Source organism: Myotis davidii, unplaced genomic scaffold (genome assembly GCF_000327345.1).
Source record: "Myotis davidii unplaced genomic scaffold, ASM32734v1 scaffold304, whole genome shotgun sequence".
NCBI classification, from domain to species: Eukaryota; Metazoa; Chordata; class Mammalia; order Chiroptera; family Vespertilionidae; genus Myotis; species Myotis davidii.
Window position 1 is genome coordinate 1,238,829 of NW_006297661.1, and position 7,839 is coordinate 1,246,667.

Genomic DNA, 7,839 nt, shown 5'->3' on the forward strand with positions numbered 1-7,839 from the left:
TACGTTTATTTTTCTAATTTACACAAGAAATATTTTTAATGACCTACAACCTAGAACAAGACAGGCAAGTTCCCTACATTCATAGAATTTATATCCTCAATGTGTCAGGCCGATCAATAAACAAATAACTATAAATATATTAAGACCTATAGTAAAGATAAAACAAAGTGATGTGAGTTGGTGTTCCTGAAAGACTTGAGTTGTCAGAAAATATATTTAGCTAAGTTATTTGAGAGAAAGGGGATTGTTCTGGGAAGATGGAGAGAAGGGGCATTCCAAGGTGAGAACCTAATATGGGAATGATGTTTTGTTTTCTAGGAACAAACTGAAGCCTGAGCAGAGAGGAGGATCAGAGAAGGAGAAATGGCCAGTGAGGAAGGAGGAAGATCAAGAGAAGAAAGTGTTTCTATAAAGAGAAGTGGTCAACTGGGTAAAATGCTTATGAGAATGCTGGAGGCAAGAACAGTAGTTAGCATAATAAATGTGAGAAGTTCATTAGAAGGCTGATGGACATCTTCAGCAGGGCTGAAAATCTGCATATTATTACCTGCTGCCAAACAGCTGAGAGCAATTACCCTAACCTGATAGTTTTTTATTGTTTACGAAACCTTACCTTTGATATGTGTGTCTGCTTTGCTAGAAGGCAAAATGTGTGCATAAAAAGCCTTGGGTCCGGTGGGGAGCCACTCCACTAGAAAGCTGGTTTCCCTCTGGTCCCCCCAACATGCCTTCCAAATTTATATTTCTTGTCTAGTCTCTATCCATTAATGTCGCAGCCCCTTCTCCAGATTCCTGAACCCTTGCTGAAAAAAGACTGCGGCATGAGAAGTCTAGTAAGATAAGGACAATCAAGTGAACATTAAATTTGAGAGGACATAGGTTGTTGTTGGTCTATTATAGCACAGTTTCCAAGGAATAGGATAATAAAGGTCAATTGGAGTGGACTGAGGAAAGAAAGAAATGGAGAGAAAATAGAGATAGCAACTTTAGTCACACGTTTTTCCCCAAAAGAGATCTGAGAAATATGGTGAAGCTGAAGGAAGAAATCAAAAGAACACGTTTATGCTAGTGGGAAAAATTAAGTTCAGAGAGATAAATTGATGAACGAAAAGGTGAAAGCAGCTTAGGTGAAAGCAGGTATGAGCGTTCTTTTACAGTAGAAGACATGAGCAATTGGATGCACAGGGGGTGCTGTGCATCTTGGAGGAGTGATACAAACTGCAATACAGCCCTAACCGGTTTGGCTCAGTGGATAGAGCATCGGCCTGCAGACTGAAAGGTCCCAGGTTCGATTCCAGTCAAGGGCATGTACCTTGGTTGCAGGCACATCCCCAGTATGTGTAGGAGGCAGCTGGTCGATGTTTCTCTCTCATCGATGTTTCTTACTCTCTATCCCTCTCCCTTCCTCTCTGTAAAAAACCAATAAAATAAATAAATAAATAAATAAATAAATAAATAAATAAGATAAAAATATGTGTAAAACACAAAAGCGTTTCCTTAAAAACAAAAACAAAAAAACCCAAATTGCAGCACAGTCTCATATTGGAGCATGGGAAAGGAGCTTACATTGGAGTATAAAGGTAAACAGGAAGGACCTGTGGCCATGAGTTTAAATTGGAATCAGTCAGCAGAAGCACATGCTTTTCTCCAGACTTATTTAGTTGTCAATGTGAAATATGAGAGAGTGGGATAACCAGAGTTAGAGTTTTTATTGGGGGAAAGTAAAATGGAGGAAAAAAGGGCAAGTATATAGATATAATGATATGTATATATAAAATCCTAATATGCAAATAGACCGAATAGCGGAACAACCCAACAACTGAACAACCAACAACTGGTTGCTATGATGTGTGATGACTACCAAGGGGCGCCTGTGGAACATGGCGGGCAGATAGGAGCAGGTGAGCTGGGGCTCCAGACCAAGGCTAAGCACCCGTTGCTGTCATAGGGCGAGCCTCTGGTGCAGGGGTGGGCAAACTTTTTGACTCGCAGGCCACAATGGGTTCTTAAACTGGACCGGAGGGCCGGAACAAAAGCATGGATGGAGTGTTTGTGTGAACTAATATAAATTCAAAGTAAACATCATTACATACAAGGGTACAGTCTTTTTTTTCAATAGTTTTATTCATTTCAAATGGGCCGGATCCGGCCCGCAGGCCGTAGTTTGCCCACGGCTGCTCTGGTGGTTACCGAAAATTCTCTGCTCCCATGCGCTGTGGTCCCGCCCAGTGCTTGCACCCACTCATACCCACTGCCAGCGCCCAGCACAACCCCGATTGTTCAGTGCCATCAGTGGGTGTGAGGTGGCTGCTGACCCCGATTGCCCCTCAGCACTTCTACACTTCCGCCTGCTCCTGAGGGGCGACTGGGGCCAATAGCCACCTCTCACACCCACTACTGGCAACGACCTCACTTGCATCCACTGCTAGTACCAAAGCTGCCGATCGCACCCACTGCCGGCGCTGGCTCAAATCACTCCACACTGTCAGCGGGTATGAGCAGGGCCAGCACCATCAGCGTGTAGGAGTGGTGGTTTCAGAGCGGGGCTGCCGGCAGACAAGGGACTGGGGGCCGTGGCAGGAAGGGCCGGGGAGGGGCACAAGGTGCACAAATTCATGCACTGGCCCTTCGTATAATATAAAAACATCAGCTAAATAAAGAATAAGGACAAAATGAGAGAGATCATGAAAGATGAAGAGTAAGATATATAATTTAGAGAACTTGATATGATCAATGTATAACTAGAGTGGGAATGAGAAAGAATGATGGCAAGAAGGTTGAAGAACTGAATGGAGCAGGACAGATGTCAGTGATAACAAGGTTAAGGGTATACCTGTGGGAGTGGGTAGCTATTGTAAGATAGGGGGGAAAAGCACTGAAGGTGAGGAAGATAAAGGAACTGTGAGGCCATATGACAGCTGAGTTTTTCAAAAGATATTAAAGTCACAAATAAAAGTGATAGATATTAGAGAATTGGACAAAGATTCACATACTGAAATCTTCTATGAATAAAAGGAAGGGACCAGGAGCTAGTAGTTGCCAGCTACAAGAAAAGTGGTACCTTCTTACATGAAAGGCAAAGAAGTGTGAAAGTTTCAAGGAGAGGGAGATGTTAGATAGAAGCACAGAGAGAACAGAGACACCAACTTCACTATCCAACTCCAGGGTTTATCTGTATTAATGACCAAGTAATTCTCTCTACATCTAAAAAGGTGATATCATGAGGACAAGACAATATCTGTCCCAACAATGGTCATAGCTAGAAAGGGGCTGGATTCATTGGAGTTAACCCTCTTGTTTCATTTTTATTCTATTACATAAATATAGTTAACCTCATCCACTCACAGAGTTAACCCTAGAGAATAATTAGCTATTATACATAAAGTATTTAAATTATAATAGATTCAATTCCTTATTCACTTTAAAATTTGCCTTGTATGAAATAAACTCTGACATCTTAGAGCAACAGTTCTCAACCTTCTGGCCCTTTAAATACAGTTCCTCATGTTGTGACCCAACCATAAAATTATTTTCATTGCTACTTCATAACTGTAATGTTGCTACTGTTATGAATTGTAATGTAAATATCTGATATGCAGGATGGTCTTAGGCGACCCTGTGAAAGGGTCGTTCGACCGCCAAAGGGGTCGCGACCCACAGGTTGAGAACCGCTGTCTTAGCATATTGCACTGGATGGGGATATAGAATTGGGATATAATGACCAGAAAATATAAGACTAGAAAGAAGCTACTATGTTCTCAGAGGTAATAAGATCGCATGCTTACACTTTTCTTTCCCCTCTCAAACTGCAAACATAACAATTTAACACAAAGGAACAAACCTTCCCTCTGGCTGTGTGGAGCTAAGAACACAAAGTAATTTATAGGAGCAAATTTATAATCTGCACTTTTTCCAGTTCTTTTGACAAATGTATTGGCCTGTTGACACCTTCTGATAGATCTATTTCTATCCATCTTTAAAAACAATAATTTATCTCCCAAGTTTAGGGATAAGCAGAAAACATATGATGCAACACAACTGTTTGTTTTTTTCATTTCCCATTCATGATTACTTGAGTTACAAATGACATATGATCCAAACCAGTAATGTATGTCTGTGCCTGACAGAGGACATTTTTCATCTTTCAAGTCTGGGTTACATTTTCAGGAGCAGGTGTTGTGAATCTAAGTTAAGTGAAACAAGCTTCTAAATTCACTTCTCAGGTCAACATACAGTGGGGCCTTGACTTACAAGTTTAATTCATTCCAAGACTTTGTTATGGGGTGGGGCCACAACATTAGTAACAAAGAAACAGAATTTCCAGAGTATGAGGCCCAGAAATCAGGATTTTAAAAAGATTCCCAGGTGATTCTAATGTGCAGCCAAGGTTGAGAACCACTGCTTTAGAGTGTTTCATGGGACCAGAAATATAGGAGCAGTTTTGCCTTTTTATTTTCCAAAATTTCTCTAAAGCATGGAAGTCTTTGGCTTACTTTTAGACTCTGTAAGCTTGGCTAAATCATTTTCATGTAATGTTTCTTCTTTTGAACAGAGGCTGGTTACCCGGCCCACCTCTCTCAGATATGGAGGCCTAAGAAACATTTTATGGTACAGAGGGTGTGGATATTGTCACACCAGTAATCATTATATGAATAACCAAGAAGACCCAATTGTCATCAGCACCATAGTGAACACAAGCTAGTTGAGCAGTTTATTCTGGATTTCAGGGGAAATGGTCTGGTGTGGAGCTGCCTGACAAAATTTGACTTGAGAATCTAGATTTCAGATGCATCTTTCTGAGGGCTGGAAGTGGATAGAGCATAGAATGCCATTTTGATAAAACAAGTATAAGCATCTATTTGCAATAAATTGTATTTAGGGGATTGTTGGACAGAAACTCACTTCTTTTTCTCTGGACTAAGCACTAAATTATGTTATATTAATACATAAAAATGACAGGTCAATGTCATCACATCCAACCATTAGGTTTTGACCAACTTGGTTCTAAAGACACATATAGGCATCAGAAGCTCTTACCAATGATGATTGTGACATATGAACTCCGGGGCTACATTCCTGCAGCCTGGAACACTTTCTCTGTATGACTCAGTGGCTTTGCCTTCATGGCTTACATTACCTCCTGAGGGTATTGGTTTTCCATGTCCCCAGACTTGTTATCTTCACAACTGAGTCATTTTTTAACATCATAAATGAGATCATATCTTCTCTGAGTTCAAAACTCTTCACAGGATTTTCACTCACTTGTAATATATTTCAAATTCTTTGCCTATTCTATAATGCCCTGCCTGCCTGGTCCCTCTGTAGTCAACTCATATGATTCATGCCTTACCCACTAACCTCCAGCCAGAGCTTCCTTTTAGCACCTTATATATTTGTGCTCCTGTCAGTCTCCAGGCCTGTGCACATGCTTCTTATGCCTGGAAGGTGGTTCCTTCCCCATCGCTACAACTTCTCCTTTCCTTAGTTTTCCTTACTTTCAATCCTTTCTTGCATTTGGTAATTGCACATTCATGTGCTTGGTTATTTACTGACTCTTCTCACTAAAGTGTAAGCTCTGGGAAGGCTGGTGGGGAACTTATCTGTTTACCACTCTGTTCACTGGCACACAGAAGCTACACAATAAATATTTGTTGAAACACAATAGAATAAAATCACTCTGATGGCATAGAGTTCATATACCACTTAGCCCAGGAACTCCTTTCCCATTCTATGTGGCTGTTTGTGAGCCCCAGGAGTACTGTCCTCTCTTTATCAGTCCTGAGAGGCTTTTTAAAATAATAAATATTGGAGCTAAAAGCTACACTGGAGATATTTGCTTCCAGATGGGAAACTCTAGGTTTATCAAGCTAAAGAGCTTTACCTTGGAGGAGGAGGGGAGGGAGGAGGTAGTCATTTCTCTACTCTTCTAGGTTCTCTGATGAGGGAATTTTCCCTAAACACTCCTTGCCTCTTACCTCCCCTTGGAGGATGCATGAGTATAGGAGAGGAACTAGGTATGTGGGTCCAGCCTCTCAGGCCCTTTCACATAGGGACCCACCACAGGACATGCATATCCAGCACTGCTTCTCTCTGACCCAAGTTTTCAGGCTTCGGCAGTTCTCCATGGGGAGGCCTGCAGCTTTCTAGTTGAGTTTCTGACTGAGGTGAGTGGGCCAGATTTGCCTGCTTCTGGATTTGGTATTTGCAGTGCCAAGGTGCTGGCACAGTTAGCTCTGCTCTCAAATTTACATTTGTATTAGTTTTAAAGTAAATAATTTTCTGATTTCTCTTACTGTGTTAGTTAGCACTTAGTTCTCTTATATCTCAACACCAGGCCTGGTACGTGTGCCTTGTTGTGTTGAATTATGTGCCCTTAAATCAACACAGCAGATCCAAGCAACAGCAGCCTCCTGATCACCACACCCTCTGAGGATCAGCAGCTATACATGAAGCCTCCCCCCACCAGCCAGAAGAGCCACCAAAGCTGTGAACAGCACCCACCAGAGGAGCTGCTGCCAACTGAGGAGCAGTTGCTACTGCAACCACCCTAGGAGCAACCACAGCCCCAGGAGCCACTGCCACCCAGGGAGCAGCCACTGAACAACTCAACGTCTAGATATGTTAGTGAGATCAAACATGGGTAGACACAGAAACCCCCAAAGGAAAGAAAAGGAGGACTCGCCAGAAAAGCAGCTAAGTGAAACCAAGGCATGCAGCATGACAGAAAAAGAATTCAGAATGAGGGTCCTAGAGTGCATAAACTGGATGGAGGAAAAATCAACACCAAAGCTCTAGTTGTTCATTGTCAAAGTTAGGGTCTAATCTTCCCGAGCACCAGCTCTGATTTCCCATGAGCAATGCGCTTACCTCAGCCAGTGGCACCACACCTTCCTTCTCAGCACCCCCTGACCCAGAGCTTCAGGGACAACACCATCTTCTAATTAATGCTTCCCCAAGGCTGGTTTGGGTTAATTAAGGCTGGTTTGGGTTAAAGACATATTTATAATGATTTCACCATGAACATGTTTTGAGGCTAATGAAATAAATGTTTGTAGAACCAACTTAATAGAAAAATTAGGTACAGATGAGATTAATAAGATAAATCTAAATACCTCAGCATGAGTTTATCAGGTTAAAATGCATTTTTTTTATCAACACTTAAAGTTTACTTTCCCCTAAATTATTTTGTCAATTCTCCAGTTTTTGTTGTATTTTATATTGTTTCATGCAGATTCTTTAAATCTATCATTTCAAAGTTTAGGGGCGGCCCCCCACGTTGAGGACGCTAGGAAGTTTGTCTCCCGGTCAAGTTCACGGGCGCCGTCCGCCTGGCTGTCTGGCTGCGCCTGGAAGCCCAGTGATTTGCTTTGCTCGAAACGAGGTTGTCAACTTGGATACATGCATCCACATCACAGTTGGAGTAAAGAGTCAGAAATGAAAACTGAAATACAATTGTGCCTGCACCTGTTATCTTTCAGAGGATCCTCACAGCAGTCTTCTGAGTAAACTGAGGTTCAGAGTTGGAAGGAAGACATAAAAGCAATGTCAGTAACAGCAGCAACAACAGTTATGTGAGCAGAGAGAGGAGGTACATTTCATCTTTAGCGGGGAACCAGTGTAACAGTTCCTGGCATATAGAAGGCACTTAAGAAATACTTGTTGGGGAGAGAGAAGATGGCGGCGATATAGGCAGACGCGTCCCAGGTCGTGTCCCGGAGCAAATGGAGTGAGCAGCTGAAACTAATAGCACCCACCCCGAGTTGGCGAAAGGGCTCAGCTGGTGAGACGGTTTGCAGCCGGGAAGGGCAGAACTCCCCTGGAAAGGTAAAAAAAAAAAAA